Genomic DNA, 24,971 nt, shown 5'->3' on the forward strand with positions numbered 1-24,971 from the left:
CGTTATATCGATTTTGGTAATATATCGAAATATAAAGTGTAAGATTACAAATAATGTTAAGAAATGTGATAAAATTAAAGCACGATTTTACCTCTTTAAGTTAAAAAAATTAATAGATTTCAGGCTCCAACATTAATTAGTTTATCTAAACTACCTGTTTTCTGGTCCAAAATATTAATATTTTTTAGTTTCAGTTTAACTTTTTTTTTTTTTGCTCAAAAAAGATAGCTCTGTTCTTTTCTAATGCAAGAAGGCTGTTCAACATTTTTCTATCAGTCGCATATTCCTTTAAGAATTTTGTCAGTTTCTAAATGCGACGTTCGTTTTACAGTTTCTGACTTAAAATTCCCTTCTACATTCTCAAGTTCTCCTTCAGATGATCGGAATCGCTAACTTAATAATTTTTCTCGAGAGCCATATTTTCAAAAGTTGAAACTGATTTTTCGGCATCAATGTATTTATTTACTGTGGAAGATTTTGCAAAACAATCTATATGTTGATGTTATTCTGAATCTCTCATTTCAACATTACTCTGCAGTTTTTTTCACCTTCAACTAAATCTACATATCTCCAGCTATTGACAAGTTTCTGGTGTAATTTCATCCCATAAACCCAGTTAGCTAAAAGCGTCGTAAAGGTTGTGTAAAATTTAAGCCCTGGTGTAAAAAATGCAGGCACATGTTAACGAAGCCCCACTTTCCTGTTTAACCACTGATAGTGTTTTTCGGTAGAGAGTAGACCACAAGTTTATTGCAAACGAGCTCTCCACAAAGCGTTTTTGCCTGGAAACATTTTGGTATACTCTACTTTTGAATAACCGGGGTGGGAGTGCTTATTACACTATAGATACAGAAGGGAATAAACAGTATTTGTAATTAAATAATTGTCAACTTACTGTAAACATCAGAAAATTTTTTGAAAAAGCATTTTTTTGGAGCATGGTATTGGTCTGCGTCATAACGAGCGACACAATTATAGTGGTATAATAGGATTGGTGCTTTAAAGGGTGGGCCTTAAGTCAGGGTTTGACTGTAAATTCAAGACTGCTTCCTCAATCAGGATCCTTCCACAATTTTGGTCAGTGGGGATACAAAAAATATCAATTGCTCCGTTGCCAGAGCAAAGCATGTTTTTCTATTTGCCACAACCTACCAATTTGAATTTAAAACCTATGTAGCAGCTAAGAGGTGTTTCACATCATTATTTATAGTGAAGCATGTTAGTCAAGATTTAATTTACTACACAAGCCTTAAATTTTAGTCTTAAAACTTTTTTGATGAGAAGTAAACAAATCTTCAGAAATTTCAACTTCATTCGTTCAAGGAGAAGCAGCGTTTCAAACCAATAGGATCGTTCGCAAGGCAGAAAATTTTCTTAAAACATCTCTGACTGTACAACGACCCAAATAGTTTGAAACAAAATAAAAATGCATGCAATTTAGCTTTCGAAACAATTGACAGCATGAAATCACGTGGGTAAATATCTCAAAGTCAAAAAATGTTTCACCTTAAATTCAGCACATATGTATATCAGCACACGCGATGTAGATTCATTAAAACGAAAAAAAGTCAAAGATATTTACAGAATTGTGAGCGAAACTATATAATTTTCTCATCGTTCAAAAGAATAGCGAGCGAAACAAAATAATCATACGTGAAATAAATATAAGAACAAAAAAAACTTAACGAAGTAACGGTGCAGTTTCACTTCATTGACTTGTAAACAAGCATGGAACAGCGCTTACAGGGTTACAAGCTCCTTTTAGTAAAATCGAGTCGTCAGAAGAAGGCATCTACTACTGTAATCACGAAGAATAAATTTGAAAAATAAACGTAATAATACAAAATGCGTGAAAATGACTTTTATCATTTCATGAACGCCGCCATTAAAATCATAAATATCATGTGACAGATCACGTGACAGTTGGGCACCCTTTTTAAAGGAGCCAAAAGAACCGCAAGGACATCTCCAAGCCTCCGTTTTCACCCGTATGCACCTTGCTTTCACCCCAGGGTGCCAAAGGACCTTTCAACGGCTCCTGTAGTTCTAACAGTGTATTCTCACACAGATCGACTCAAGTACATTCCTACTTTAAGGCGAAAGTTTAGCAGCATCTCAAACATTTTCAATAATGTAACCTTAATTACTATTTTGGATACAGAAATTATAGTTTCAATCAACATTTTTCATTAAAATGGTTTTTACTATTATTTTTTAAATGTTAAACTATTTTTTGATTAAGATAAAAAATTAGATGTCCGAGAATCATTTTAAGCCAACTCTAGGATTATATGTACCCTAAATGTAATGGCTGTACGATAATTTAGTTTTATAATCGCATATAACTTGTGCACTGATTATTTTTAATAATAAATCGAGACTGCAATATTTTGAATTTTTAAATTCGAAACTAAATTAGTATAAAAGCATTTTTGAGAATGAGAAAAATTTAGTAAAGTAAATCATATTAATCTCATCTCTGGGTTCATAACTATTACTAACGACAGTACCCACATGCTTTTAACTTCAGAAACATACGCTCGAACTCACAATGTAGTGATAATAATAAAATCACCTGCCGCCGCTATGTCAGCCTTGATGACTGAAAAGCACAAAAGCGGTAATTAATGGCTACAGAAAATTTTCTTATGCGGGCTTGAATTTAGTCAAAAAATAACTAAATGTAGGAGTAAAAATATTTGTTTTAATGTAGAAAAACATTGGTATATATTTTTCTCAATCCATGTACACGGGTGAGACATTTTTACGTGTTTTCCCTTTATTTCCGGAATTTTTAACTTTGCTTTTAATTGCTATATCTTTAAATACAAAGAACCATACATCACAATGCAAAGAAATCGACTTTTTAGAAGAAAAAATCGTATTTAAAAAGTAATGATTTGAACGTAAAAAGTCACATCACTGGTTCCATGACGTCTCAGGAAGAGGCTGACTGACAGGAAATTTTGTGATGAAATTCACTTTAATTTATGTATCTCATCAGTCTAAAAATGCTATTTTGAAAACTGTAGTTCACCAAAAATGTAAACACAAATCAAGAGTAAAATCAAAATTTTATTTTCTAAGGTAGGATTTTTTCTTTCTTTCTTTTCTCCCCGAAAGAAACACACGTTTTCTGTCTTTCTCTAATTTTCTGAACACAGGCAACAATTTCCATTTCTTAAATAGTATTTTATCGACTATATTATTTAACATTTTTTTCCTAGTCTGTGATTAATTAAATTTATTTTTAGATTAACATAACTTTTATCTAAACAACGTGAAATATTGTATACATATATTAATTTTATGTACAACTGTAAGCAATATGCTCTGAAAATATTCTATTTTTGGTTAGCATATGTTTAAAATCGAGCAAATACGTAGGAAAGAGCGTGTAGAATAATAAAATTACAGTAAGAAAACTTTTCAATACATTGTATCATATCCACTTGATATTTAAAGCGTCTCTTTACATTTAAAAAATGATATCTAAATAGAAACATTAAAAAATTGATAAATGTATAGTTTTACATACCTAATCAAGTAAACATCTGTATTTGTGCTGAATAATGTATGAATTAATAAGATAAAATTAGTCTGCTAGAGAACTATAAAATTAAAACGAAGTAAACATAAATAATAAATTTAAATTTTAAGTATCTTAGACTCATATTTAAACTTGAGAAAATGTACGTTAAATATTCCTATTCCCTGTCAAAGAAGGGTTCACGTACTTTGTAACGAAATAGCTATCCCAATAAAAGATTCTAAAAAATTTAGAATTAAATATGACATGTGTGCTAGAAATATACTATGAAATCTGCGCTAAAATTAATAAATAATACCTAAAAACTCCGAATCTTTCATTTCATATTTGACTGGCATCATTCAAATCAATTTAGTTTCCTTCTCAATTGCTACTTTCTTCTGTGCATTGTAATAAAAAACGAAACCCCTAAGTTTTTTTTTTTTTTTTTTTTTTTTTTTTTTTTTTTTTTGAGCAATTACAGTTGCATATTGCTCTCACTTAACCGGAAATTTAGTTTTTCTGTGCATGTAACAGAAACTCCTTTGGTCCACAGACCTCCACAAGCATGCCCTTCCTCTTAAGCGGTGGCGTCCATGTCCCCCAGAATAGACTTTATTTATACCAAACCCTCCCAATACAATCCTCTTTGGACAAGAATAGCATGAAGCACACAACATCCAGCGCTTGACATTAATATCAGTTTAGATGTCTTGAATTCAAATTTTATTTTCCGCAATTATGATTCCGATAGGAACCAGTTGTAGAAACAAGAAACCCAATGAGGGGAGTCCTATTGCAGTTTGAGCTTGTGAAAAACATTATTTGAATTTAAAACGTCAAAATTCAAATGAATGTAATGTGTTTTTTCTTGCTGAAAAAAAAATCTTCCTGAAACTAATAGCAATTAGCAAACTCTTCAAGTGGTGTTCAACAGAAAAGTTATTACTTTGTTTGAAAACACAACCCTCGTTATCCATTTTGAAGAAATATATGAAGGCCTGTTTTTGCATTCGGTCAATCAAATAATTTTACAATAATTTTTTGAGTATTTGGCAGACGTTCAAGAATTTTAATAGAGACTTGTTTTCTATCTAATCGAAACTTTTACAGATGTTGATTAATGTTATTTAAGAACTGCTGTTAATGACGTGGGTTTTGAAGGGTTGGTGAATTTATTCTACAGGGGAGTTTTGAGAAATATTATCCTAATTGAAAAGGTGATTTCTCCTGGAGCTGTTTTGCCTATTCTAACGGGGCTTTAAGAGGGACTGCTGATGTTATTTTTAAAGTTCCTCTTATTTGGGAGTTTCTCTCCTCTGAAGGGGAGTTTTTGGAACTGTTTAACGTGGGTTTTCTGGAACTAATGACGTGACAGTAATTGGTTTTTTTGGTGACTGCTGCCCTTATTTTAATAAGGACTTATAAGGTTCTATTGGCACTGTTTTGGGTCTATTATCTTTATTCTAATGGCAGTTTTAATAATGTTTCTCCTAATTTATTTAGGAAAAAATGTTGGATCTCACTACCAAACGGCACGACCTTGAGGGTCACGGATTTCGACAAAATCCTAGATATAGGTCAATACCCACTAGGTATGAGCCCAGGTAAAGCGGTTTGACTGCATAGGCCCTAGTTCGGCTGCAACGGGGGTCCAAAGTTGATAATTCGGACCCAGAAATGCAATGAAGTTCCCTTTAGAATTCCCCTTTTTGTCTCTTTTTCCGCTATTGTACTTCAGTATGAGGCATTTCCATGCACAAAAATAAAAGATCGTTTCGACATTTCAAGTCACTTAAATAATGCTCATAAATAAATAGGTGTTCTCCCTTCCACTCGTTGTACTAACAAAAGATGACAAATGTATAGGGACTTCGAACACAGGGTCGAAGTCTGAAATTCCAATGGAAATACCATTGCATTTCTGGGGCCAAATTAGCAACTATGGACCCTCGTTTCAACGAAACTAGTGCCTATGCTGTCAAACCGCTTTACCTGGACTCATATCTAGTGGGAATGAACCTATATATAAAATTTTGTCCAAATCCGTGACCCTCAAGGTCGTGCCGTTTGGTCGTCAGTTTTACCGGGCACAGACTAACCGGATTGCGATTTGCAAGGGGACTTTTGAATTTCTTTATGAGCCGTTGTCGTCATTCAAATTGAAATTTTTAGGCACTAATGTCCTTATTCTGACAGACATTGTTCGATACTGCTCTGAAGACACATTTTCGAGCTACATGTTTTATCTTTAATGTAAGTGCAGTGAATAAACATGTATCAATTGAAATTGATTATTTTTTCTCCACAAGCTGCTAGGCCGTGCAACGTCGGGTGACGCAGTTAGTAAATGGCAGAACAAACCATGCCAAAACAAACATTTGCTGAATTAATCCGTGCATATGTTTCAAGGATTTCCCCACTTTTGATACACTGTTATAACCAGAGGTGCCAGATGGGGGCCCTTTTCCACCTTAGGGTGCAATGGAGGCTAGGAAATATTGTTCCGCTATCTTTTTGCACCTCAATAAATGAAAGAAGGTAATGAAAGGCCATCAACACACGCGGTAGCCAATAGCTGATACTTTTCCTTCATAAGGGTACCTCGCTCGCACATGCGCTTTGCTCTCCGGCATAAGTTCAGTTCAGCCGCTTTAATGGTGGAGAACGAAGCTGCAACGTAGTAGTTGGTATTAAATTTTCACATTGAGTAGACAACGAAACTGGATTAAAATTCAACATTCTGGGACAAACCTTCAAAACTCTGCGTAAGTACAGGCATTTAATCATGGTAGTATAGCATTTAGGGCTTTCCAACAGGCTTAGTGTTTTCAGAGTTGTGGTGTAAAGTAAACTGAGTACTACTTATTGTTTACTTAACTGTTTAAACATAGTGATGTATAGCTTTTTCTATCATGTGCAACAATATATGGTGTTACTTGCTTATCGCGTCAGCGGTCTCGCGGATTTTCCCGAAAAATATTTATTGTTAACAGTACGAAATAATTGATAAGTAACCGGAATGAAAACTAAATGATGTAACTAACTCCTACAGCAGATATACTAAATGTCTTTTTCTTCTCAATAAATTAACTGCGTAGACGTAGCTAATAGAGGAGCAAATTAAAAAAAATCGGTTTGAAAAAGAAATCTCTCTGTGTGTTTCATGCCATGATTCATTAAGTGAAAATATTTCGTTGGTGTTATTTCAAAAAACGAATACAGTGTCAAGACACGTTTTTTTTTTTTTTTTTTTTTCCCCTCTAATTTCTGTTTCCAATGCTTTTTATTATGTAGCATGCTAAAAATTTGTTTTGATTTTTAATGTCGATAAAGTTCCTATTTAAATAAGAAAAAAATTGCTTTTTTATATTACTTATGTTCAAATAGGATATTCAAATGTCGAACCATAAATGCGTATTAATATGTTACTCTTGATTAAAATATTTTGAACGTTTATGAAATGCCTGCATTTTATGAAACCAATTGATTTTTCTTCGATGGTAATGTAACAGAATATTTGTGGCTGTGCCTGTAAATTATCCATAAATGCATACACTCTTAATTTTTGGTATCATGCTGTAGTAAATGTCAATATCATTTAAAACTGCTGAGCAATCCAAGGTTATATTTGAGATTTAAAGCTCGGATAGAGATGAACTGAAGTCATGAGCACATCTAAGTTATGCTGGGAAGTCTGAAATGTGATCAAATGCCTTAAAAGACAAGTTTTAATCCAAACTGAATTCAATGTGAAAAACGTATCAAGACTTCGTATATCATAAACCCAAACAATAAATAGAACACAATAATGTTCAAAAACGCACACAATACGGAGGAGGGGGGAAGAGAATCTAAAGTAGAAATCAGAAAGGGTGCCATTTTTCTCTCCGAAGGTTCCTTCTTTTCATCCCCCCCCCCCGCTGCCTATTTTTTAAAAAGTTCCTATTTTTCATCCTAGTAAGAGGTGCCATTTCGACTCTGTATTGGGTGCCGCTGGTGAAAAAGCGTTTCACCCCTGAAAGGTGCCAAACGCAATCTGTATTTTTAACAGTGTACATAAAACGCTATGAACTTCCAAAGCTAAGCAGCAGCTGCACAGAAGCCTGTAACTGCTGCTTAGAGTTAGAAGCTCATGAAAAGGATTCTTCACCGCTTCAAAACTTGTATGCAATACTCTCTTAAATTTAATTCCGGTGAAACCATTTATAAAACACAATATGATTTATGCATGTTTTTATTTTAGGATTAAATTTGAAATATATCCACGAAACTTGCTTGAACATTAAAAAAGTTATTTACAAAAGTTCATATAAATGAAAAGTCTGAAAGAGTAAACAAAATATTTAAAACATTTATTTGAGAGCTAAAAATTTTGCAGACAAGAGCAAACGTTCCATCTTAAATCTCAAATGTATTTTCTTTCTGTTGTGCACAGGTTCTTGTTTCCAAAAGTATTTCAAGCACACAAATGCTCAGTAATGTTTAGAGAAGTCCGTTGCAATGAAATGCGTGCAAAGACAATTTTTCATCATTTCTTTGTTTTATGTCTCTGATCTGAGTTAATTGTTATAATCTGAGAACAATTTTACAACTGCAAGACATTGTGTTTCACAGCTTGCGTCATCTACGCCTACGAATGGGGTCAGAATAATTAAAAGTATTCTCCGTTCCACTGAAGTCAATTATGGTGAAAATATAATAATTCAGACTTTTAATCCAAAACGTATTTTGCCGTCAAATTAATTGAAAGTTTTGTATTTTTTCCCAAAACAGTTCACTCTGCTTCAGAAATAATTTCAACTGATTGTCTTTGTTGAAGTCGTAAATACAATCAACTGCCTAGAAATAATTTCTATCGATTGTCTTTGTTAAAAAAAGTTTATTGCAAACACACACGGAGCAACATTGAATATCATTTAAATATAACAAAGCAGGTTATTAATATTAAATTTGTTCCTTAGCTGGATTGTTTCATGATTTGTTGCCTCCATAAGATAATTGCCAGATGGTATAATGCAGATCACAAGGATGTACCAACCATAAAAACACTTTCTTTCATTGTTATGCACTATAAATCACTCCACGCTTGCGCGAACTCTTAAAACCGAGTTCAACTGTTGCCATCTCATTATGCACAATATAGTTTCTTCGACTTGATGTGCCAAACCGGCAAAATGCTTTTGCATCACTTTCCGACCCAAGTGTTTACCATCAGAGATTTCCAAGATTTCCATATAAATGTGAAAACTAAACGCTCCACCAAGGACCCTATTGGAGACGTGATTTATGGCCAGAGCCACGCATCATACAATATGCAGCGGCATGGACGATTACAACTCCCTGACCCAAAACTAAAGCTACAAAACCTCCTTTCCGCTCAGGTGGAGAAGGTACAAATGGCAGATTATAAATTTTCGATGACTTCGGGGGAATCGAGGACGTTTTAATGTGGGACGATCGTCTATTTGGGGGGGAAAATAAAACGCCAGCCGCCACAACAATGCCCAATCTGTCCATTAACCATCAGAACCTAGATTTGGTTGAAGAAGCACTACCTGGCGTTTAAGCGTGCTCTACAACTAGGTCAAATATGACTGTCCGACTATGAGTTTTTTACCAAATGACAAAATACAACACCGATTTTTTTCTTTTTTCTCTGACCTGGCTTCTGTCCAACTACTTGATATGCAGAAGGCTTTTGAATGTCCTTCTGCAAATGGGCCGTGGTTAACTTTCTTCTAGAACTCTTAACGATTATTTCAGAAAAAAACGTATAATACCATATTTCTTCTGCGAACTTCTTTTGCCATTTTCTTCTTTATCAAATCAATTGTTTTGGCCATAGCAATAATGAAGGTGCACCAAATATGGTCAAAGTTACTTTCAGAACTTTCTTTTATATCTAATACATTGTTATTTGAATTTTCAAAAATGTTTAATATTTATACTTATGTATACGAAGGATATCAGAAAACAAATTAATTTTTTTGAATCGGTCAACACTTTTTTCGTGGTAAAGCCAAAGAAGATGTATTTTTTCCTATAATTACTTCAAACTGAGGTGAAATAATGTAAATCTACCCATCAACAATCAGGGCCGACGAGAAATCATGTCAGCCTGGTCGGAAAGTAGGGGCTTGACTCGGAATCAAAGTAGTATAACTTTTATCAGTTTTATGAATGCAGGGAGCCCGGTGACCAAACTAACAAGGCACCCGCATTGGTTCTTGGTGGCCCTGCCAAGATAAAGTAAAATTTGAAAAACTGACTGTAAAATAAGAGAACATGCTTGAAAACTGTAAGCAAATGAGCTGTGATTTTGTGTATAGGCTGCTAAGATCATGTCATTTGTCTCTTATGAACCAAGTACACATAAATCCGTATGGTTTAAACTTTTAACAGCTAAGAGGAGAACCTCAAAGAAAGAATTTTGCAACCAAAAGAATGACTGCTATAATTTCTTAGAAATAAGTATTGACGTTTTGATTGTCGATTAAAATGACATCGTAAGGAAGCACGTTCTGTCAGTGTCAAACGCCTGAGTCACATGATTTATTTCCCTAAGAAAATATTCAAATCACAAAGGAGACATGGGATTGAAATGTCCTCGCCGAGATTTTTCGAACGACAAAAGTTTGCTTGAATCGAAACGCAGACAGACCGAAGATATATTTTCCCGATCTCAAAACCCTACTTTCTATTTTTGGATTTTTCAATGCTTATTTAATTGTTCTACTTATTTTCGATTTTTAGCAATATTTTTATGACACCTTAAAAGTTCTTTCATTTTTTTTTTCTTTTTTAAAATTTTTACGGGAAAGTAGAATAAAATGAGCTTTTACTTAATTTGTTTATCTACGCATTTTATTTGCTCATTCTCATTTGAAATTTACAATTGGGAGAAATGTTTTTTGTAATTATTATCGTCAACTTGCCTCTCACAAAATTGCATGCTTAAATACGAAATAAAATTGCTGTATTAAAATTGCTCCTAATAGAAAGCTCATTAATGATTGCATAACACCGAACAATCTCACAAAATTAGTTTATTATAAATTCCATATCATCGAGTTTTTATTCATTCATTTTTTAACAAGGGTGAGAGGCGCATTTTGTTTTTAGAAATTTGCTTTAAACGTAAAAAAGTTATGCTTGGTACAATTTTTGATCTTAGCTAATTGATAGAACATTGATCTGGTACTCCAAAAATAATGCCAGTGGTATAACAGGAAAGTAGACTCGCTTAGTTCTAGGTAGATTTTAATTTTTATTGTCATCTAGCTAGTTATTTCATGATCCTTCTCTTGCGTTTCTTTTCTTTTTATTTCTTTCATAATTAAGTGCGATTTCGGTAATCTTTTATCACTGATTATCTTAATAGTTACGAACTCAAAATATTACAGCTTGTATTGGTGTTTCATGGTTTCATTATACAGTAGTATCAAAAAAACTGCCATTGGTATGTGTCGTCATGAAGCTATTAAAGAAACTTTTATGAAATAAATTTGAAGCCTTAAAAAATCAAATTCAAGGAACTAAAGAAAGCTAGACTCACCAAGTGCATTGCAACATTTACGTATACTCAAAATACAAATTTATCAGATGCACAGACAAGCTATTACTTTCCTCATTAAAAAGGAAAATAATTTCCTGTGGCATACTTTTAGAGCAATATTTGTTTACTTAGAAATAACTTCAGTAATTTCAAAAATCCTAGAAACATATTCAAATTATTTTTAAGTTTTTAAAACAAATTTTAATTTAGATCATTTTAAAAATTCTTAAGGTATCTGAATATTTTTCTTTACATTATAGAACCAAACAATTAAAATAAATATTACTTAAATTTCAGCTTTAGGAGAGTAAAAAGTTCAAGAGTTTACAAAGAATATAGCAAGATAAATTTCGGAAGCTAAGATTATGATGATAGTGATTCTTCACCAAAAAGAAGACGTAAAAGTGGTTATTGACTTTTGAACGATGTTAGGAATAACAATAAATAAAAGTTATTTACTTAAAAATATGGCAGTCTTTGAACGATGAAAGATAATAACAGAGTTTTCCACCTTAAAGAACCTTTTCATCATTAAAAAAGTTGTTTTCATTTACTCAATGAATTCCATGGAAAAGTCATTAAGATAAATGTAGACTTTTTTTATGTTAGAAAATGTTTCTGATTTTCCCTGAAATATCTTTTTGAGAAAAGTATTAACAAAGCATTTCCAGTTAACTACTTCTTGGGAAACTTCAAAATACTTCTCTTTTGTCAGTCGTATTTACTATTTATTCAAAATATTTCGTTTTCCGCATTCAAATTTTTGAAAGAATCGAAAATGAGGAGGGGGGGGGGTCTAAAATCATTTAAACTAACTGTTTGCTCTTTTTTCCTATAAACATACTGTCACAATATTATCTCACGATCTCAAAGAAGTATTTTTTACAATGAATGCATAAAACCTATAACTCGTTTTTAATGCTAAAAATATTAGTTTAAACTAGGAAAGTCAGTAATAATTCAGTTTTTTTTTTTTTTTAAATTGGATAACAGCATTAAAGTTCAACTTTTGTAACACACGTATAGAGAATTAAACACATAGATTTATAGAAGTAGGAGTGTTGCAGTATAAAGCGTATTGAAAAAAGACTATTGTAAAAAAGGACAAGTCTTTAAAAAATTGATAAAAAATATGTATACCAAAAAGGAAGCATGGTAAAAGAAATTTGTGATAGACTTATGATTTAATAATAATGACAGACTTTTATGGAGATACCGTTATAATATAAACAATAAAATAAAAATATTTCTCCTTTTAAACATTTAAAAATTATAACGCTACTTTTACTCGATGTTTTCATCTTAAACTCAGCACCCAACTGTGAATTAAATTTCCTGAATTTCAAATCCTGTGCAGATTTTAGATCGAGGAATTTGACAGAGATGGTTACATACATTTATGAATATATGTGTACGCCTATGTTTTGAGTTGAAGCGAACTTTGAGAATTTGAATAGGTTGCCACATATAAGGAAATCTGCATTGGCACATGACAGTTGATTTTGCAAAAATCAAAGCAGATCAAGCGCAATACATTGAATAGTAAATTACATTTAATGTCATTGTTTAACTGAAAAGAATACGACCAGAAAGAGTAAAGAGAAATCTACGGACTTTTGAACTGGTATTATAAGAGAAAATATATCGTACATAATACGGTGTAACATCTTAATGATTATTATGCTAAACGAACAATTGAACGCAAAAGTTTAAGAACTAAATACTTTCATACGAAGTTTTTAAAACATTCAACAACGAAACTTTAAAAATTGCTATTGATTGCTAAATTTAAAAAAAAAAAAAAAAAGAGTCTACATTTCAATATAGCGTTGATATTTTAACATCAGCTGAAAGAGAGAGAGACCGTTTGGCATGGAGTATCTCTTGGCAAATTTAAACTCCCAGTGCTGTTTCGCATCATATAGAGCCCATCTAGTGGGGAAAATGAGCGTCGAAATTCTCGTGGCAATGGCATCCCATCGATAGTGGTGCCAAGCAAAAGGGACTACCTCTACCGCAGCCCCATTAGAAAGGGGAAAAAAGTGTTGTTCTTCATCATTCTTTTTTAATTCCTGTAAGTCGCTGAAATTTTCAATCAGTTCAATTTTAGGTAACTCTGAAGCTTTTAATGTAATAATAGTTTTGATGCTTCACAGTTGAACAGTTTTGATGTTTACAAGACAATCTACCAGTCTGGATTTTCTATGCACTACATGTTAAAAAAAAAAAAGAAACTCTCCAAAAGTTCCTGAATTAACAGCATAAATCGGCATATTAAAATAAATCGGTAATCATGTCCGAGGTGAGTACGATACACTTCGGTGTTCATAAGGGGCCACAAGTTAAAAAAAGTTGAGAAACCATGGCATATCATAATAACCAAGTAACTTAAAAATTGTAAACTATACAGGAGAAGCAAAAAAAGTGAAATTCAAGCTTATCCATCTAAAAAAGTGTGTTATTAAAAATATTGAAGAGGTTTTTTTTTTTTTTTTTTTTTTTTTTAAAGATACTAGAGTTTTACTCTACGCCCTCGATGTGGAACTTGCAATTATTTAGATCATGTATTCAGGACTGTTTGCTTCAAAATACAAAAATATATGAGGCCGTGAGAAGTTATGGGATGTAAGTGGACATTTTCAAGTTTTGAGTAAAACACGTTTAAAGATAAGGTTCTAGGTAGGATTTCATTGATTTTTTTTTCTAAATCATGTTGTTTAGCTGCATCTACTAGGGCTACTAATACTATCTCTTGCCTAAAGACTAAGTAGAGGTTCAGCTACCATTTGTATTGGATATCTCAAAATTTTAAATTTTTGCACTTACATTCCTTTGCTTCTCACTGCCACATGTATAGTTTAACACCTTAAATTCAAAAAAATGGTCAATATTTCAAAAACATAACTACTAATGATATTGCCTTTACAGGCCACTGGCGACTAAGAAAATTCTGCTTGTGTTTCCCGTTTAAATAACATTCATTTCCTCATATGTATGAGTTCATGTGGACTCGCCATGTTACACTAGTTTTCCACTCGAGAGAATGCTTACAGTACATCTAATCTATGCACCCACATGACATCGTCATAGAAATAATGCATCTGTTTTGAACAGTTTTTTTTTTATTGCTTGCCATAATACTATTAGCAATTAAATAAATCTTTAGCTTAAGTTGGAAAACATGAATCACCAACGCTGTCAAAAACGCTTACAAAATTGTTTACCATAAAAAAAGCGTTAATGTCTTCTGGTTTCATCAAATGTGGAAGTCAAAATATTTATTTAGCTTTGTTTTGTTCAACCGAGGCCACGACGGGCGCAGGAAATAATGTTCTATTAGTCATTTTTCCAAACATGTTCAGTGAGAAAATATTTCCGTTTTCTTTATTGTTGTTTACATTTGTATGAATTAAGAAAAACGGCCGCACAATTTTCGGGATTTGTGTGGAATATGTAATGAAGGAAAAATTTCCATCTCTTCTGTGTTGTTGAGAAGCCATTGTAGCAATTTAGCAGCAGATTTTACCAACTAATGCATATATTTGAATGCTAGGAACTTTGTCAAGAGCATTGTAGGGTTTTGATATTTTTTCATTGTTAGATGACGATCGGATCGGAGAAAGCTCAATGATTTAAAACTTTTATTTGTTTCCATTTTATGTTTGTTAACAATGAAAATAGGTGTAACTGAGTTTAGTACATAAGCAGCGTTTTTAAAAGGAGTTTTAGTTTTTTCCTTTTGCGACTAGCGAAGCTTAGTAGTTGGTATTAGTAAATGCTACGTAAAATCAAAGAATTCGTCCGGAAGATATAGAAGAAAGTTTAGCTACACAACAACTAATTTCTCCTGTATTTAAATTTGATTCTCTTTGAGTCTGCCACCAATGATGATATCTACCTCATTAAAATCAGTGCAACATACTTTTATTTGTATTTATTTTCTATATTCCACTCGACAAGCACTGTCAACTTGTTTCTGTTACATGCAATACTTATTGACCTAGAAGAGCCAAAAAAAAAATAGTTCGCACACACTTTCTAAAAATGGTTGCAATGGATTTACCACACTTCAAAACGTGTAAATCCGTTAAAGCTCAAATTTTTCATAAATCCAATCCTTTCCTCTAAGTATTAACTATGAAAGTAATTAAGACTTCTGATATTAATGTTTCCACAGAAAAAAAATGGAAGGAAAAAAAACGTGTAACTTTATGAATCTAATGTTGTTTTTTTACGTAGCCTTGAACTTTCCTACAAGATACTTACGTCTAAAATATATCTCCCGAAAGTGGTATTCATAAATTTTTTCTTTAAAAAGGGGAAGTTAAAAAGATTAGTGAACTTTCAAGCATTACGAAACAGACCATTTGTTACAGCTTATGTTCCCGCTGCAAATGATTTGTGTTTCATACGCCTCCCATTTACAGACGGTAGATGATCATATTAACCGAGAGGCCTTTGGAGGGATATGCTGCCGTGAGGAAACTCAACAAGTTTCAAGAGTTCAGATTTATCGAAAATCGAATTAGATTTAGCAATAAAGCAATCAACGCTGTTTTATAACTTGAAGTTCAAAAAATTGATGACTTTCCGTGTTTTGTTCTTTTTTTCAATAACTCTTTTTAAAAATGTGTACTTGAATTTTCAACCTTTAGATATTTTAGAAAGTTTCCTCACTTTTTAAAAAATAATTTTAAAATGATATGCTCCTTTCGAAGGAAATATTTTCAAGATATAAAGTCGCATGTTTTGCTAGTACACGTGACATTATTTCTTAAAAATATTTCGGAATTTCGGTTGTTGAAACTGCATGCTTCAAAGAATTTCATTTACCACAATCATCCAATTTATTTAAGGTACCAAACATTTTGCAAAATTCAATATTAACTATAAATTTAAAGAAGAAATGATTTCAAACTAAATTAGAAAACAATATCAACAAATGGCTCTGAAATGACAAAAAATACCTTTAAAATATTTAAAATTTATGTCTAAACGTGAAACGTTATTTCTTTTTAAATTACGTGGGGTTGAAGACATGAGGGAAAATATACTGCTAGTAACCCTCCAATACCAAAGAATGCATAGAACACGGCATCTATACACGTTTGCATGAAGTGCAATCTCATTCAAGATGAAATAACTGTGAAACCGCGAATCTATGAATATTATACCACAAAATAAAAGTAATGAATAAAATAAATAATAAAAAAATTGTATATGACGATACACTTGGTAAAATGACACTGTTGGGAAGATTGCAAAATATGCCAATGATGTGCTTTAAATTTGTTGAAAAAATGTTTAATGTCTGGTTCCCGCTTTCTCATTCCTCCTGAACTTCTGGAAAATTTCTTTTAATTTTCATTCTCCCACCATTCCTTCTTCCCTCTCCCTTTCTTTTTGTCAACGATGCAGATAATGTCAATAAGTATGAACATGGACATGTGCCTTGGTTTTCAGATATTCCATAAACCTTGCGAACCAAAATTTCTAAAAATCAGATATAAAAGACTATGTCAACTTGTAGTCATTACCTTCTAGACTTAAGTTCAGACTGAAGTATTTTAAAGAATGAGCAATCAAAAATATTGAAAACATCGTGTCTCAAAGATGTTCTTACGCTGAAAACGAAATTGTATAAAAAGAAAAAAAAATAACTAGCACTCTTTTCATATTTTTGTTTGTGAGTTTTAGATAAATTGGCAGGATTTTAATGTGCATATTATTGTTTGCTAAAACTTAATTTTTTTATATATCCTAACAACTGTAAAGGAACGTACTTAATAATATAAATTTTTAAAAAAGGGGTGAAAAATTATTTTTTTTACATCAAATGCTTGAATACTCCACCAAACAATAGTCAGTTCAAAAATTATTAAGACTTGAATTGCATGTTGCAAAATGAAAAATTATAGCACCCTTTTCCTTTCACTAAATTTTTTGATCAAATATTTAAAATTTATTTGGATCTTTTTTATTATTTTAATCCATTTTTCTGAAGGGGAAGGGACATTTAATTGTTGCCTGACGAAAACAAACTGTCAAACATTTGTTAATTTGATTCACATAAGTAGAAAATATTTTTTTAATATTTATTTCAACTACAACTTATTTGCTCAAAAGATTTTTAGAAAAGTATTTGTAAATATTTTTTTGTTAAGTTCAATAATAAATTGCTTAGACAAAGTTGTAATTTTTGTTAAATGACTTATACATTCAAGGTTTGCAGGTTGTGTAATTTTTAGCACTTTCTGATGGAGTAGTGAAGAAAAGAAAAAGGCGATTGGTGAACAATAAAGCTAACTTCTAATACCGTGGTATTGTTTATTGGGCTTTAGAAACAGACATAATTAAAAATGCTTTTTAAAGAATAGTGAAATGAGACTGTAAGCATACAAATGAAAATTCAATCAATAGTTTTCTAAATTGAACAACGGTATTAGCATCATACAAGTAAGCCATAGCACGATTACAATTTCAAACAGTAATTTTCACAATTGAACTATAATAAATACGTCAAATAAAAGTTGTGAACAAAGGAAGTGCTCTTAAAATACTTGACAACAGGAAGCAAACAGCTTTGTTCCTGAAGGAAACTGCCCTTAACCTTTGGCCCTTCGATTCGCGACGCCCTTAAGTTTGCTGTGAACTCGTGTCTTCTGGTGAAGATTGGACCCACAAATAAGGGGTAACATCTCAACACCCATCCCAACCTTTGTTTAGACGGAGGGCGTGCGAGGAACAAAAGGAGAAAGAGAAAAAACCGCTAAGCTCTTATGGAACAGCGGTAGCGCTTTTGGAGAAAGTTGAATAACCTTCAAGAGTTGGAACGTTTTCTAGACGAGAAGGTGCAGCCAGACCAAGGGTCAAGAAGAGGGCCCTTTGAACTTCCCTGTCAAGGTAGGGCTTTTCCTCCATCAGGTTGGAACCTCGGGTGCTGCTTTTGGGGGAGAAAATGTCAGACGGCTAAGGAAGAAAGTTCTCGTTTTTACATTTCGGAGCTAGAGGTCGATTGTGTGTAGTCTGAAAGAATAGATGTTCGTTTGTTGTGGAAATAGGAGTGATATATTATCTAAGACTTTTATTTTTCTTACCGAGCTATTTCGTATGTGATTTAAGAGCAACTCATCTTTTTTTTCAGTGAGGATAAGAAAACGTTAAGCATTTCTGCCAGAAGATGCAAAGGGCAAGGAATTACTGAAAGGTCGTGTGTTTTCTAGCTTCCTCGAATGGGTGAACTTGGGGAGTGCCCAATAAGAATTCGGAAAGTTTTAAGTCTGTAACTGTTTGTCAACAATGTTCTGTTCTTGGCACTGACATTGCGGAAGAAATAACTTTCCACATAACCCATCCTAAACTTGTTGGAATGCGAATTCAGCATCGAAATCAGCATAAACACTTTTTCAAGCAGTAACATCTTGAACTTTCTTTATTATTCAAAAATAAAATATTATAAAAATCAGTCAGCTTCAATTCAAACAGCATAAAAATACTACCCAAGGATGTATTTAACTTTCACGTGCTCTTATATCAGAGAAATATAATCATTCCTTTTGGTAATGTTCTTAATGTTTCGTTAGGCAATGCTGTGGCTTTCTTCACTGCGAGCATTTTTTACATCCCCACCGGCAGATTTTATTTTTCTCCCCTCAGATAGAACTTTTCAATCAATTTCATATTTATTTTTTAAAACGACAAGATCAGTATAATTTTGAATTAGTAAATAAGTAAATACTTTTATTTTTATTTTCTTACTTTGACCTAAGCAAAGTGTCAAGTTTCCACAAAGTCTTTTCCTGGTAGAGAACTGAAAAGTTCTGTAACGGTATTTCGGAGAAACCAGCGAGGAATAGACAGACTTTAATTCTTGAACCGAAAGAGCTGGATAAGAAGCCAAACCTGAAATATTTGATGTCATGGGGACATTTAAAATGGATTTGGGCTGTCCATGCAGTTCAAAGGGACGAAAAGTTTAGATTGGAATTCTCCCTGCATCATATTTAAGAAAAAAAAGCCAGAAGTCAAGAATATTAAACTGAGAATTTTCATTGTATAGTTTAATGAGAATAAACAACACATTGTGAGACTTGAAAAATGCTCCATAAATATTACTCTCAGAAGTGGATTTGGAATTATTAGTAATATTACTGGTAAAAACTTGCCTTGAAGGAAGTTTAAATTAAGAACTGCATACAGGCAGGTATCTCTTTCTTCATTTACGTCGGCAAAAAAAAAAAAAAGGCTCCCATACGCGAGATTCAATTTTTGCTCTCCACATTCTGGATAACGTTGAAGTTTCTAGTTCTTAAAGACAAGTACAATCCTTAGTGGTGCAGACAGGTTTTAGCGTAGAGTTTGACTGATCTAATAATAGCTCCAATCTTCGGCCTCCATGAAATTGAGGTTCTTAATTGAATCGACAGGTTTGAAAAGGGAATAAGTCAAAAAATCGAATTTTTGGGAAATTAAAAAAAAATGCATAAGTTTCGCAAATTTCATTCAATATCCTCCAGCTTTACATAAGTTTTAGAGCTCGGTGTAGAGTAATGTAGTATCGTGAAAAAAATATGGGAACTATTTAGAATTTTTTATAGATCTGGTAGAAGTTGTTGGATTTATTTCCTTCTTAAAATTAAGGACATTTATCGGGGTAAAATAGCAAACAACTTTTGAAATTAATAAGAAATGATTACTTTATTTAATTGAAATTTACAAAAGTGAGAAAGTTAAATTATGATAAGTAAAAATTAAATTATAAAGAAAAAAAAAACAAAATCAATCATCCTAGTGATCTTCATCCTGGTGAGATGTAGTAGGCCAAGTCACCATGAGATCGTAAACGGTTTCCTTTCGTCTGGAATGTATTGAAGAATTTTTTTCAAATCAACCAATTTTTTAGAACTTATTGCAAGTTTAGCGTTGTAAGCTGAATCCGTGGGGAATTTCACATCAGTTCATGTTTTATGCAAGAGGAAACATCTTTTGACAGGGCCCCCATCAATGAACTCACAAATAGTTACATATCCTGCAGTTGAAGATTCACATATTAAATGTCAGTGTTTTGAAATTGCGAATGTCTCCATTTTATCAATATTACGAACACTTTTCCGTTGCGGGAAACCACAAACTTCAGGCACTTCATCGGAATCTCCCGATGACATTGTTGTAGTAAATAAGTTTAGAATAAATAATTAATTAATCATACTTTGATGGGAATAACGGTATAGACTTTGACACACTGAAAGAAACAAACGTTTTGTAATACAACAACGAACGATCATATAATAAACATTTAAAATAGTTTTCTCAATTGGCTAACTTGAAGTAACTACTCGTGCTGCAACCTGGCAGATCAATTAATTATTAGTTCTAAGAAGGAAATAAATCCGGGATTTGTTCGCTTCTTACACCTGACGCTATATTCAATGCTCTAAAACTATCTCTAGGGAATTTTTTTATTTATTTCTTACCATCCACATGTAGATTAAAGTTAGGAGATATTTCAAATTGCAAAAAAAAGGTCTCTGTTCCTTTCTTAAACCTGCCGATTCAATTGTAGTAGTGTGACTACATAGATGGTATCATTATTGTTCTATCCAAGGACATTTTTGAAAAGTGAGCAATAAGGCGGACGAGATAAATTAAAATGTCGCTTTCGTTAAAGTAAAGCTTTTTCAATGCTTACTTAATTTATTTATTTATTTTGATAATCATACAGTGTCTTCAGAATAGAAATTACTAATAGTATAACTCCTTAACATTAGTGATAAACTTAATTAATGGAGATAGTGCATCAACTTCGCATATGATAATTTTTGTGAAGTGATTTTTTTTTTATTTCATCATTTCTTCTTCCAATAGAATTTAAAATTTATAAAATCATACACAAGAAATTGTTATTTATTCTGACTCCTGGTTTCATCCAATGCATCTTGGGCTCAAACTTTTCGTAGATTTATTTAAAAACTTAAACTAATTCTTTAAATATCTTATTGTTTAATAGTTTCCAAATCTGTTTTAACCCTGATTTTTTTTTTTTTTTTTTTTTTTTTTTTTTTTTTTTTTTTTTGTCGCAGTTTGCCTGCATAACAGTTATTTGCTAAATCGCTGCATAAAATAGGTAATTACATTGTTTCTTTTCTTTTTTTTTTTTACATTTCTTAGCTTGTTTTTCACGAACAACAATCTGTGTTTTCAAGAATTTGAACAAAGACATTAAATCTGAACTTCCGGTGTTCGCAGACTTGTCTAAAAAAAGCATACCACAATAATACAATCCCATCCTTCCGTTGTCATTAAAAGAGAAAACAATTAGAAAGAAATGCAGGAAAAAAGTTCTGATTCTGATTACAATTGTTTTCTTTTTCCTCTTGACCGCACTTGCAACTCCTGTTGCCATTCCTCATAAGACAAAAGAATGTTTTCTGGTCTCTTTTTTTTAATCTGTGACGTTGATCCGATGTGGTCTATGTCTGTGGAGGGAAGGCCACATTTTCCAGTTGATGAACGTCCTTTGGGAGAAAAAAAAAGGACACACAAGGCTTGATGCTCCATGAAGCTTTAAAGGGAAGACAACTCCCTTTCATGTTATGTAGATGAGTGAACGAAGGTTTTGACCTTCTGATCAGAAAATCAAGAAAAGACGATTGCTTCGCGACCTGTTGCTTCCATGTTTTTAATTTATGCATTATGTCTTCTATTTATTTTCTACTTTGTCAAAACGTGGTTTTTAACGTAATTCTGTGCTTTATTACATGTAAAAAATCAGCATTTTTGTGTAATTGTAGTTTTTTTACTTAAGATTCAATATTGCTGCAAGAGCAAATTAGAAATGCTCAGCGTAAAACAGCAAACAATTTTGTTTTTCTGGTTTGTCATGTTGCAGTGTACGCCATTATTATTATGAATTGTGTAACTTATTTTTCCGAAAAAATTTTTATAGGATCAATCGAGGTAGAAAGAAATATGGGGTGAGTGAAAAAAAAAAAAAAAAACTCTCTTACCACACTTGTGTCCAACCTTCCCAACTAAACCTATAAAATCTTGTAGGGTTAGTTGGAAAAAAAGAAATATGGGGTAAATTTAAAAAAAAAACTCTCTTACCATACTTGTGCCCACACTCGATTACCTACAAAAAATCTTGCGTGATTAGTCGGGGAAAAAAGAAATATGAGGTGAATGAAAAAAACTCTATTACCACGCTTATACCCAAACTCAATTACCTACAAAAAGAATCTAAAACGATCAGTTGTGGGTAAAAGCAAGTATGGGGTGAATGAGAAAAAGCTCTATTAACACACTTGTGTGTCAGCACTCTTATATCCACAAAAAAATCTTGTAGGATCCTTTGCGTTAAAAAGAAATTTGGGGGTAAATTAAAAAACTCAATCAACCACACTTGTGCCCATATTCTATTACATACAAAAATCTTGTAGGGTCAGTTGAGGTGAAAAGAAAGATGGGGTAAATGAAAAAAAAAAACTTTATCGCCACATTTGTGGCCGCATTCTATTACCCATAAAAGATCTTGTAGTGTTAGTTGGGGTAAAAGGAAATGTGGGGTAAATGAAAAAAAAAACTTTATTTATTGCCACACTTGTTGTTTGAAACTAAACTGTTCGTGAGTGAAGATTAGGTAACATGTAGAAGGGAGTCTGGGATTTCCATGCGTTTCCAAATGTAGGCATCATCATTTTTTGAACATGACACTATAAAAAATGTTGTTGTTTTTTAATTTAGTGATATTATATTTTACTCTTTGCCAGGGCTACAACTGTGAAGTAATTGGTATCAAAATGTTTTGCTTGTCATGTGAAGGGTTGTTAAAACATTTATTTATGGATTGCCCCCTTGCAGCTAAAAAGCGGCTTAGTTGCTTTTAGTGGCAGCAAAAAAATGAAAAAAAAAAGAGAGAGAGAGAGAGAGGAAGTACAAAATTTTACTACGGCGGGGTTTGAGAGCAGATGAGTGGTAATTGATGTAAATCTAACAATTAAACTCACGTTTATTTTAGGATTTTGATGAATTTTGTGCGCAATTACTTTCTCTGAAGAAACACTTAGACATGAATTAACTTATTTACCCCAAAGTATTTTGAGGCGTCACAAACACTAGGTAATAAGTTCATTAAACAATTATGGCTACTTTAAGTAAAACAATTGATTTACTAATATCTAAACAATGAATACATAGACTAAAAGTTATTGCCTGTGCTAAACAATGTTTTGTAAACAGCTATACGAAGTGAAGCAAATATTTATGTTCTGAAAATTTTGACATTTCTGTTTTTTTTTTTTTTTTTTTTTTAGAATTTCTAGTTTTGGTTTCTAAATTGGAAAATAAAATAAATAAATGAACCATAAAAAGTGAAGGGGGACCCCCCCTGAATCGCCACCACTGCTGGTTCATATTTATTTCCTCCTCCGCTAAATAATCTTTTATTTTATTTTATTACTAGTGGTACCCGCACGGTTTTGCCCGTAATAGAAAAATTAAAAGATCTTTTGGTTCACCTGTACATTTACCATAGGCGTCGGAGCCGGAGGAGCTGGGGGAGCTTGAGCTCCCCCTGGAATATTTCAGACTGGCTCAGCTCCCCCGGAAAAATTCTCGCACAGCAGCTTTCTGTCGTACATTGTTTACCTCAAACCTGATTTCAAAAATGTGATCTGCCTTTTCTAAGAATTTCCACCTAATACGCAACAAAAGCAGGGGACAGACGAAGTGGTCAGTGCACTTGAGTCCACCTTCACCCTTTTTCTCACTGTTTACACACCTCTTGATTCCCGGAAGAAAAATAAAAGAATTTTAGACAAGCTATCCTACCGGCTCACAGTGGAGTATTTGACTGAAAATCCTGGCCAAAAGTCCAAAATTAAAAATTTACCCGATTTTTATGAAAATTTATCCATGATAGTTGACTAACTGGTGCATCGATCGGCACCTGTTTTGAAAACTTGAGTCACATACAATTTCTGATAGCCTCGGTGAAAGATGAGATTTCTATAAGAATTTTCGCTTTTTTGTTACGTTTCAGCTTAATTATTACGTTTCAATGTAGATTTTTTTGTGGCTTTCTAAATGAATGGAATTGAACCAAACCAATTTTACGGTATAAAGAAATGTCAGGGCTTAGTGCTAATTATAAATCAAAGTAAATATTTTTATTTTCTTTTAGTGAAAAAAATAAAGAAAACTTGGTACGTGAGATTTTTAAAGGCTTTTCGCCTTAATTTATAACTAGAGAAAGCTTTTTAAATGGGTGTCGGGCTTGGTCGGGCTGTTTTGAAAGTTGCATCGTATTTGGCAAAGTCTCTAGTGCTAGTTTCAGCAAAAAAATCTTCCGCCTACAACTGCCCTTTTTTTAAATGATTTTTTTAAAAAAAAGTGCATAATCCGATCTTTTTGTGACAAGTCATGATTTTAAACTGAATTTACCTACAAAGATTTAATAAATTTGCAAAAAAGTTATCATAAGTACTACTGAATCAAAAGATCGACATATTTGAGCGCACAAACAACAATAAAATTTCAGACACGAGTTTCATAGTTATGAGAAACCGCTTCATCAATGTGTAAAGATGTAAGTTATGGAATGAGAATCATCCAATTAATTTCGAAAACGCTTACCTATATGCATCGCTAAAGAGATTCACTGCACCCCTAAACCGTGTGTTTGCGTTCAGTTATATTAATTTTCTCATGTACGTTAATGAGTTAATAAATTAAATTATTTTGTGATCTCGCTAAGAAAATTTGCTCTTCCTTAAAATTGAGATAGATTTTAGATAAAATAAATAAATATTTATATTTTTTCAGCTCATTGCTGCAAATAATGTGCCGGGGGAGGGGGCTTTCCCCTTATACGTAGAAAAAGGGGGG

The sequence above is a fragment of the Uloborus diversus genome, chromosome 2 (genome assembly GCF_026930045.1).
Source record: "Uloborus diversus isolate 005 chromosome 2, Udiv.v.3.1, whole genome shotgun sequence".
NCBI classification, from domain to species: Eukaryota; Metazoa; Arthropoda; class Arachnida; order Araneae; family Uloboridae; genus Uloborus; species Uloborus diversus.